A 9,919-nucleotide genomic window follows, 5' to 3' on the forward strand; every position below is an offset into this window, starting at 1 on the left:
TGATATTCACTGTCACCTCCTTCCTTCACTGCAATAAACATCTCGAAAGTACTTCACTGGCTGTGAAGCTCACGGGGATGTACCGGGGTCATGTAAAGTGCTGATATAAATACAAATTCTTTCTCCACTTTTAGAGTCAGCAATTTGCCCACATCAACTCTCTCTCTCTCTCTCTCTCGCTTCCCATCCACAATCTTGAAAACTGATCTTCCAAAGACTGTCCTTTTCCAAAATAAACAAGTTCAACTTCCTCAACCTTTCCTCAACACTTGGGTACCAAACATCGGGAATCACGTTCGCCACCAGGCCTCCGATAGCTCTCAGAGGGCAGCGGGCTCCTTTCTACGATTCCAACGAGTCGGTGCGGCTCAATGGGGAGATACCTTACGCAGTACCTTTCTCTTGTGTGTTAATGTTTTCATTCAAGGCAAATCCGATGCCTCCCGAAGCTTGGCCCATACGTCCTGTGAGTCATTAGGGACTGTGGAGGAATATTCACTGGTGTGGGTCTAATATAGTAAGTTGTGAACTGGAGCTGAGTGGTGTTTGTCATCGCTGGCTCATTAGGCCATCCTGAGACAAGGCATGCTGTACGTAGCTGTCAGCCTCAGGTGAAGGGCTCACCTGGCGAATTGGCCACGTCCCCCTCTCCACTAAAACCCCCGCAAATTGAAGTTTCAAAGGGGAAACAGAATACGCTGGAAACATTTGTCTGTGGAAAGGGCAGGAGGAGCTTTCCAAGTGTAGTCCGGTTGTCAGAACTGGGAGAGGCTGCAGGCAAAACAGCATTTTAAAACAAAAATAGATCCGAACTAGGGTCGCTGGCCTCAAACTTAAACTCTGTTTCTCTCTCCACAGATGCTTCCTTGCCTGCGGTGTATTTCCTGCATTTTCTGTTTTTATAACAGAACCATGGGAATGGAATTGGAAAGAAACCACATACACACATGTAAGTGTGAAGTGGAATAAAACAGCCTGTAAAATGTTCGAGTGGAGGAGAGGAAATAGCTAAACAGCAGAATTTAAGGCAAAAACAGCAGCAACAATAACCTGTAGCTATGTGGGGCTTTTAACACAGGAGTGGGCAAACTATGGCCCGCGGGCCGCCCACCAAGTCATTAAAAAAAAAGGGAGGGGGGGCTGTTGGGTTACTTACTGGTATAGGGTGGATACGTTGACTTGAGTAGGATGATCATTGCTCGGCACAACATCGAGATCCAGGTCCGAAGGGCCTGTTCTGTGCTGTACTGTTCTATGTTCTATATGAGGCACCCAGAATCATAACCGGGTGAAGTAATTTAAAATTGTGAATTTCTGAATGTGGCCCTTGCACGGAAAAGTTTGCCCACCCCTGTTTTAACATAATAAATCGTCCTATTGCACTTCACAGGCATGTTATTCAACCCAGTTAAATCTGACATTGATACACGAACGGGAAATTTTCTGGAGCATCTTAAAGGAGAAGAGACACTTTTGATCACCTGTCTTAGTATCTCTTTAGGTGGCTCGGTGTGAAATTTTGCCTGATTTGTACTCCTGCAAAGAGCTTTGGGGACATTTGACAACAATAAAGGAGCTATGGGTGTCTGACAAATTAAATCAGCACGCCAAAAAAAAAAGACCCTTTCATTCATCGGAACCGCTCCCCGCACATGTGGGGCAGTGCCCATTTGGCCCAGTCATCAACGTGGGATGGTGTGACAAAATGTTTCCAGAGATGCTTTCAGGCTGTTGTAACGGTGGGACACGCAAACTCGAAAGGCCCATTCGCTTCCCAATCTGCGCCTGAGCTCAACCGGGACAGGAGGCAAAGGGTACAAATTGTTTTGAGTGGCCGGGACCAGTTATGGGAAGGGAAGTGGGTGGGTGGGGTGGGGGGTTTGGTTCGCGGGCAGGCAGGAGGAGAGGGAGGTGAGGGAAGATGAGCATTTTCTCCTTTTGATTGTTGTCCATTGAGTCTCAGGAAACAATATTATTTGTGGTTGGGTTTGGCATCCACGTGGGAACATCTGGCATCAGGAAATAGGAGGAGGCTATTCAGCTCCTTGTATCTGTTCTTCTTAGGTTAGCACCTTTTTTTGAAAGGAGAAGATAAAAAGCCTGGGCGGGGTGGGGGGACGGAGACTGCCCAATGATTCGACTCCATGTGACTCTTCTTCAAAGACCGCAAAAATTTACCTGAGCTGTCAAGGTGTTGCTACCTGGGTAAAATGTTTCTGGAATGACTTAATCCGAGAATCATACTCGTTAGCGCGTAATCGCCAAAGAAGAAGGCAAATCCAAGATTTGAGTTTCTTCTGAAAATAAGTACCAAGGTGAAAGCACCTCCCTTTAAATCAGCATTAATAGGGCAGCACGGTAGCATGGTGGTTAGCATAAATGCTTCACATCTCCAGGGTCCCAGGTTCGATTCCCCGGCTGGGTCACTGTCTGTGCGGAGTCTGCATGTCCTCCCCGTGTGTGCGTGGGTTTCCTCCCACAGTCAAAAGACGTGCAGGTTAGGTGGATTGGCCATGATAAATTGCCCGTAGTGTCCTAAAAAGTAAGGTTGGGGGGGGGGGGGGGGTGTTGGGTTATGGGTATAGGGTGGATATGTGGGTTTGAGTAGGGTGATCATTGCTCAGCACAACATCGAGGGCTGAAGGGCCTGTTCTGTGCTGTACTGTTCTATGTTCTATGTAATATCAAACACACATTGAAAATTCGCTTGGCAGCTGTTGCTCTTTCGCAGTTTTTCGAAGATGGTAAATAATAATTTCTTGCAGAGATACAAGCCAAAACCAAATGTCATTGTTTATGTTCCAGGGGCTGGTTTAGCACAGGGGGCTAAATGGCTGACTTGTAATACAAAACAAGGCCAGCAGTGCGGGTTCAACTCCCGCAACAGGCACCGGAATGGGGCTTTTCACAGTAACTTCATTTGAAGCCTACACGTAACAATAAGTGATTATTATTATTATTACCAGTTGCAGCTGGACACCAAAGTCAATTTGCTTTATATCCGAAGTTACAGAAATTCCGTTTCTAACAATGCACTCAGGAAAAAGTCATCTGCAAAGCACCAAGGCAAATAACAACAACAACAACTAATAAAGCACCTCTCAATTTTTCACAAAACATTGCCTTAAATGCTGCACTGGAGCAGTGTCAAGCAGACTTTGACACCAAACTATATAAGGAGACATTAGAACGGAAGACTGCAAACCTGGTAAAAGCGAGAGGGTGTTAAGGAGGGTCTTAGAGGTAGAGTGGTTCAGGGGGAGAATTCTAGAGCTTCGGGCGTACGCAGCTGCAGGCACAGCAGTCAATGGTGGAGCTCAAGAGGCTAGAATTGAAGGAGCACAAAGATGCCAAAGGACTGTAAATCTGGAGCAGGTTACAAAAAATAGATGGGTAGGAGGAGGGGGAATCAGGCTGGTGTGAAGCCGTGGAAGAATTGACAACAAAGGTGACAAATTTGAAATTGGGGTGTTTCCCATGTAGGTCAGCAATCCAGCAACGGCAACAATTCATTGGCATATGGCAGGGACGCGTGTCACGGTTAACCATAGCTCGGCAGGCAACATTCTCGTCTCTGTGTCAGAACGCCACTGGTTCAAGACCTACTCCAAAGAACTGGGAGTTGGAAACTCAATGCAGTACGGAAGGTGTGCGATACTGCTGGAAGTGTTGGCTCTCAGGCGAGATATTATACCATGACTAAATCTGCTCTTTAAGGCAGATGTAAATGACCCCATGGTATTATGTCAAAGACAAATAGAAGGCTTATGTCCTGGGCAATATTTATATCTCAACCATCTTCGCTGAAAATCATTATCACATTGCTGTTTGCTGTGAATTGTCTGTGCAAATGTTTGCTGCTGGATTTCCGATGCTGCAACATTTCAAGAAGTGTCCGATTAGCTGTAAAGTGCTTTGGGAGGTGCTATAGAAATGCAGATCTTTCTTTGACATGCACGATACTACAGATTCAGCACAACAATCCAATCGCCAATATTCTCCAGGAAACTCTTATAAATGCACACTGCAAAATCTGAAATCTACACCCGTCAGGCCATGTTGTTAACAGAGAAACCAGAGTTCACTGTTCTAGAATCTCAGAGAGGTGAAACAATGGTATGGGCGGTACACGTTTATAAAAATGATACACAGTTCTTGTATTACTCATTCACAATAGATATGCTGGGGACAACTTCTGTATTAAATTCACTTCAAATAGTTATCACACCTTAGGTGTATGACACCTGGTCTCGATGACAACAAAAACAGTTCTGTCCCAGACTGGGCCTAAACTCACAGCAGATTGCAATATTTCTCCACTGGTTTACTGTTATAAAAGAGCAACTATAAGCTTAAGCTCTTAAATTTGTAACATTGAAAGCCCATCCAGAAAGGACTGCACATGCGGACGTTTTAGACTTGCAGACTGTTAGGTTGGAGGGCGAGTCCAGGTCCCTCGGTGTTGTTAACAAATGGTATGAAGGGCAGCACGGTGGCGCAGTGGTTAGCACAGCTGCCTCACAGCGCCGAGGTCCCAGGTTTGATCCCGGCCCTGAGTCACTGTCTGTGAGGAGTTTGCGTATTCTCCCCGTGTTTGCGTGGATTTTGCCCCCACAACCCAAAGATGTGCAGGTTAGGTAGATTGGCCATGCTAAATTGCTCCTTAATTGGAAAAAAGATGAATTGGGTACACTAAATTTACAAAAGAAAATGGGAGTGTACTTAAAATGAAAAATAGCTACAGGGAAAACAAGAATAAACTGGACAGCTTAAAGAGCCAGATGAGCTATCGTGGGCTGAATGGCCTCCTTGTGTGCTGGATGGTCCTCTGATTATAGACAGACTGTTTAAGGAGTAACGGACTCCATAGTCTGTGCAGCTCAACCACCATATTTGCCATTTCCAGTGTTAACATGCTCCGCTTAAGCCGGAATTCCCATATCAACAGTCATTAAATAAGTAGAAGAGTGCACTCGCAATCAATCACGGTGGACTGTTGCCAACACTGTCTCGACCCTCACCACTCCTACAAGGGTTCACTTGTAAAACTGGAGGTACAGAACTGGCTCCAACAGAGCTCTCCCAGGAGTATGACTCTTATTACAGCAAGGCTTATTTATCTTCCGCGTGCCGCATGGTTTAGGTTTATTAACGTTATGGTGCATTACAAGATTGCTGCACTTAAGCTTCGCACGCATATCATAAGGTGACATTTGTGCGATTTAGTATTACAAAGGCATATGTGTGCATATTTCTCAACTTCTCGTAAAAAATATATTTGTGCCCCTGCCAAGGGGAGTTTCTGGTTCATGCCCATGTTGGCTCACCTCAGCCAGCATGGAGACATGCAGGGTGCTGCAACTGGTATCACTAAAGAGAAAAGATTTGCATTTGCACAGCACCTTTCGCGATCCAAGGATGTTCCAATTCAACAATTAAGGGGTGAAACAATGGAGGGGAATCATTACATTGCAGCAACAATAAACTGCATTGATAAAGACCCCTTTTCTCCAAATGTTCTTCCCAGGTAGGAGCGCAATCGGGAAGTGTGGGCGGCACGGTAGCACAGTGGTTAGCACTGTCGCTTCACAGCTCCAAGGTCCCAGGTTCGATTCCTGGCCTTAGGTCACTGTCTGCGTGGAGTCTGCACGTTCTCCCCGTGTCTGCGTGGGTTTCCTCCGGGTGCTCCGGTTTCCTCCAACTGCCCAAAGATGTGCAGGTTAGGTGGATTGCCCCTTTGTGTCCAAATAGGTTAGGTGGGGTTACTAGGTTACGGTGATAGGATGGAGGTGTGGCCTTAAATGGGGTGCTCTTTCCAAGGGCCGGTGCAGGCTCGATGGGCCGAATGGCCTCCTTCTGCACTGTGATTTCTATCAAATGGAGGAATCGCTTAAAGGTGAGATCATCAGTGGATGGGTTTGAAAGAGGGCCTTGAAGGGGGGTAAGGAAATGGGGTTTTACACAGGGGTATTCCCTTTTTAGAGAGTACACAATTTGTTTGTGAAAATTGTAAATTGCGAAACGTTATCCCCAAACACCAGAATATCACCCAGCATGTCATGCAATAAAGAAACAGCTTTGACTCATTCGAGCACCATGAGCAAGTGGCCTTGGCGGTCACCATAATAGCTCCTGTGACATCGAACCTCACCTTGGTTACCTTCGGGTGACAGACAGAGATGCAAAATGCAAAAACGTGTGAAAAGGAACTCCGCTTGTCCACTGCGCTTTTTAGCACTGGTATAGTTTGAGAAAGAGAACATCCAACATATATTTCAAATGTCTTGTAGGGGGAAGTGGCGGGGGGTTGCAGGAGAAGGTGTGAGGGCGTGGGATTGGGGGGGTGGGGGGGGGGGGGGGAGAGAGAACTTCCTTTTTCTGAGAGACTTGCCAATCAGGCTTGCCAATCTGACAATCAGCCAAGTAGTTCCAGGATGCAGTGGGAAGTGATGGTGACCAGACGTTGAGAGGAAGAGTTCAGGACATCAAGGGATGTTTTTAATATGAGATTGCGCCATACATATTTTGTTCAATTAAAAATCAGTCACAGCAGACAAGGCTCTTTTGAGCCAACTTGCTGTGTATATAAATAAAAGGACATTCTATAAATAAAATGCTTCCAGCCTCAGTAGTGAAGTTGTCTTTGGGAGGACCCTGCTGTCTGATAAACTCCTTTCCAGCAACTTCACATCAGACTGTTCTGCTGTAATTCCAGCATTTTCACACAGAAATACACACACACACAACCTGTCTAATCGTGCAACATGATTGGGAAAAAAATACAATCGTTTTTTTCTGGGATGGGAATCTCCTGATTCCCAAGTTGATCCTTTAACCCTGGAGAAATCCCAGTGATAAAGACAGATAGACACACCCAGTACATTAACGTCACTGCAATTGCGTTGTTCCAACGTAGGGGAAGCGAGTTGCTAACTTTAAAAATTTTCTCCATGACTTAAAGCGTTTACAGGCAGCAACAAGGAGGGGGGGAACTCTTCCCTTGTTGGGGGCAAGAGCAGGAAATGTGCAAATGTGTGGTTTTAGTGGAAATAAGCAGCATCTGTCCCAGACATCAAGCCCATGTGCAGAGACTCCCCTCCCCTGTTAAAGAGCAGCCAGCATTCAGGCTGTGGATCCAGCACAGGCACTGTGCTGTTGGGAGTGGCCGACTGGATTCCCTCCTCCTGTTCACCCTCTCCTTTCCCCAGACGTCATGGAACATTCCACATTCCACCCGCAACCTTTTTCCCAAACACCGGGAGCCCGGCCAAGGAGCAGGGGAGGGTGGCTGGGGGAAACCAGGGAGCAAGGTCCACAAGCTGGGCCAGCTCCCGGGGAGAGGAGGGGGATACAATCCAGGAAACCGCGCCAGAATCGGGAATGGGACTAGGTCTGGGGGACAAGCTTAGAGACAAATGTTTCCTCCCTCCTCGCTGAAATGAAACACAATTGAATGGCCACTCTCCAGCCTGGCATACAGAAAGCTGCCAGCATTCCTCAAGGTTAAAAATGTGACTGTTGCTGGGGACAGCCATCAATTGCATTAGATTCCCAGCAGCTGATAGGCAGGTCTAACCCTGCTGTTCATGGGACTGAGGGTATTCCCCCGTGTCCCCTCCCCCTGTGTGTGTGTGGGGGGGGGGGGGGGGGGGGAGCCCTGATTCTCAAAGGAATCAACAGATCATTTCCCAGTCCACACTTCCACTGGATTCCAGAACAAAAACAGAACCACCCCCCCCCCCCCCCCCCCCAAACCATCTCCCAACCAGAGACCCCTTGTTTTATAAAGAAACATTCCGGTCCATTAATTCCTCAATCAAGTAATTCCAGCAAAACACGCATTAAAGGGAGAGAATCCTATTACAGAGACAAATAATTCCCCCACACCCCTTTCCACAAATTATTTTGAAGACAGATAATCAATAAATCCCCCCCCACACACACACACACACATACCCCCCCCACACACACATACCCCCCCCACACACACACACACACATACCCATACACACACACACACATACCCATATATATACACACACACACACCCATACACACACACACACGCATACCCACACACATATCCACACGCACAGACATAACACCCCCCTACACACATACCCACACAAATACACTCACACACATATACCCCCCCACACACACACACGCATACCCACACACACATATCCACACGCACAGACATAACCCCCCCCCCACACAAATACACTCACACACATATACCCCCCCCCCCCCACACACACACACATACTCATACGGCCCCCCACACTCACACCCACAGGCACACATACAAACACACACATACCCACCCACACACACACACATACCCCCCCCCCCACACACACACATACCCCCCTCCACACCCCCACACACATACCCCCCCCCCCCCACACACACATCCCCCCCCCCCCCCCCCCCCACACACACACAGAGTGTAGAGAAGGGTCTCACTGTTGGCCTGGCGCTGAGATGCCCTCTTGTTTGGGTGTTGTGTGTATGTGTCTGTCTTGCCTTGTCTGTCCCGCTCACCACTCGGATCGCCTCTCCCCTCTGCCAGGAACCGGTGCTCCCATTGCCTCTTGTTGCTTTCTCTTTGACGTTGCAGTGTGTGTGTGTGTGTGTGTGTGTGGTGGTGGTGGAGGCTGACGGGGTTATTCCTGGCACTGATTCCCAGAATAGCAATTGTTTTTGAGAGAGAGAGAGAGAGAAAAAAATACTGCTGGAGACTTTGTGCAGTGACGTTGTCGGATCTCCCCAACTGTACCAGCCTTGCCTGGGAGCTACTTCCAATCGCCCTTCACCCCCCCCCCCCCCACCCTCCCTCCAAAGGAGTCAGATTTCAAATACGCCGTGCAATCTTGATCAGATCAAAGCTGGTTTGAGATGTGAATGTTTATCAAAAATGCATCTTATCAAGAATGGGATTGCACTGTCAACAATGCATTGTAATAAATGCATCACTCACTGCCTTGGTAGAGGGTTTGTTCTGGACTGGGTGGGAGGGAGAGTGTGGGTGAGGGGGGGCTCTGGTTTTGTGTGTGTGTGTGTGTGCGTGTGTGAGAAAATACCTTCTGGGTTACCTCTTTGTAAATCAAACACACACACACACATACATTCGACCTTCACTGGGTGCCCTGAGCTAAAGCTGAATGGCACTGTGACAGGGACACCGTCATCTCCTCTGTGTGTGTGTGTGTCTGTGTGTTTGTTCTTAACCCCTTGACTGCTGGAGTCCCCAAACCGAGCCGGAAGGACTTGGTCATTTTCAAACGAACAAAAAAAATAAACAAGCCATCAGCATTCCTGCAATTTTATACCCGGTGGCAGATAGGGTTTCAATTTGAGGACTTCTGCTAAATTATAGGCTTAATCCATAGTTGGCCTCACCCATTATGGATGCCATTAAACAAAATGCATTAATGGGCAGCACGGTAGCACAATGGTTAGCACAGTTTCTTCACAGCTCCAGGGTCCCAGGTTCGATTCCCGGCTTGGGCCACTGTCTGTGCGGAGTCTGCACGTTCTCCCCGTGTGTGCGTGGGTTTCCTCCGGGTGCTCCGGTTTCCTCCCACAGTCCAAAGATGTCCAGGTTAGGTGGATTGGCCATGCTAAATTGTCCTTAGTGTCCAAAAAGGTTAGGTTGGGTTACAGGGATAGGGGTGGAGGTGTGGGGCTTAAGTAGGGCACTCTTTCCAAGGGCCGGTGCTGACTCGATGGGCTGAATGGCCTCGTTCTGCACTGTAAATTCTATGATCAAACATGTGGGGGGGGGGGGGGGGTACGAAGAGCCAGTAGCAGGATTTTGCCACCCGATTCTAGCTTTCTGCAGGACTCCTGAACCCTGCCTGCCCATTCATTCAGTCTTTGCAAGTTACTCTAACAGCTCTCTTTGTTTGAGTAA

At 47.7% G+C, this 9,919-nt stretch overlaps 1 protein-coding gene across 2 annotated transcripts in view; it reads right to left on the minus strand.

Annotated features, from left to right (window-relative positions):
* hivep2a (HIVEP zinc finger 2a) overlaps positions 1-8,635 on the minus strand; it is a 224,562-nt gene extending 215,927 nt beyond the window's left edge. The window contains exon 1 of one of the 2 annotated variants that reach the window (XM_038816720.1): positions 8,470-8,635. The gene's annotated coding sequence lies outside the window, so the exon portion shown is untranslated. The remainder of the gene's footprint in view (positions 1-8,469) is intronic. The other variant, XM_038816698.1, reaches the window with a different exon arrangement.
* Between the last annotated feature and the right edge of the window lie 1,284 nt (positions 8,636-9,919).

Source organism: Scyliorhinus canicula, chromosome 1 (genome assembly GCF_902713615.1).
Source record: "Scyliorhinus canicula chromosome 1, sScyCan1.1, whole genome shotgun sequence".
NCBI lineage: Eukaryota > Metazoa > Chordata > Chondrichthyes > Carcharhiniformes > Scyliorhinidae > Scyliorhinus > Scyliorhinus canicula.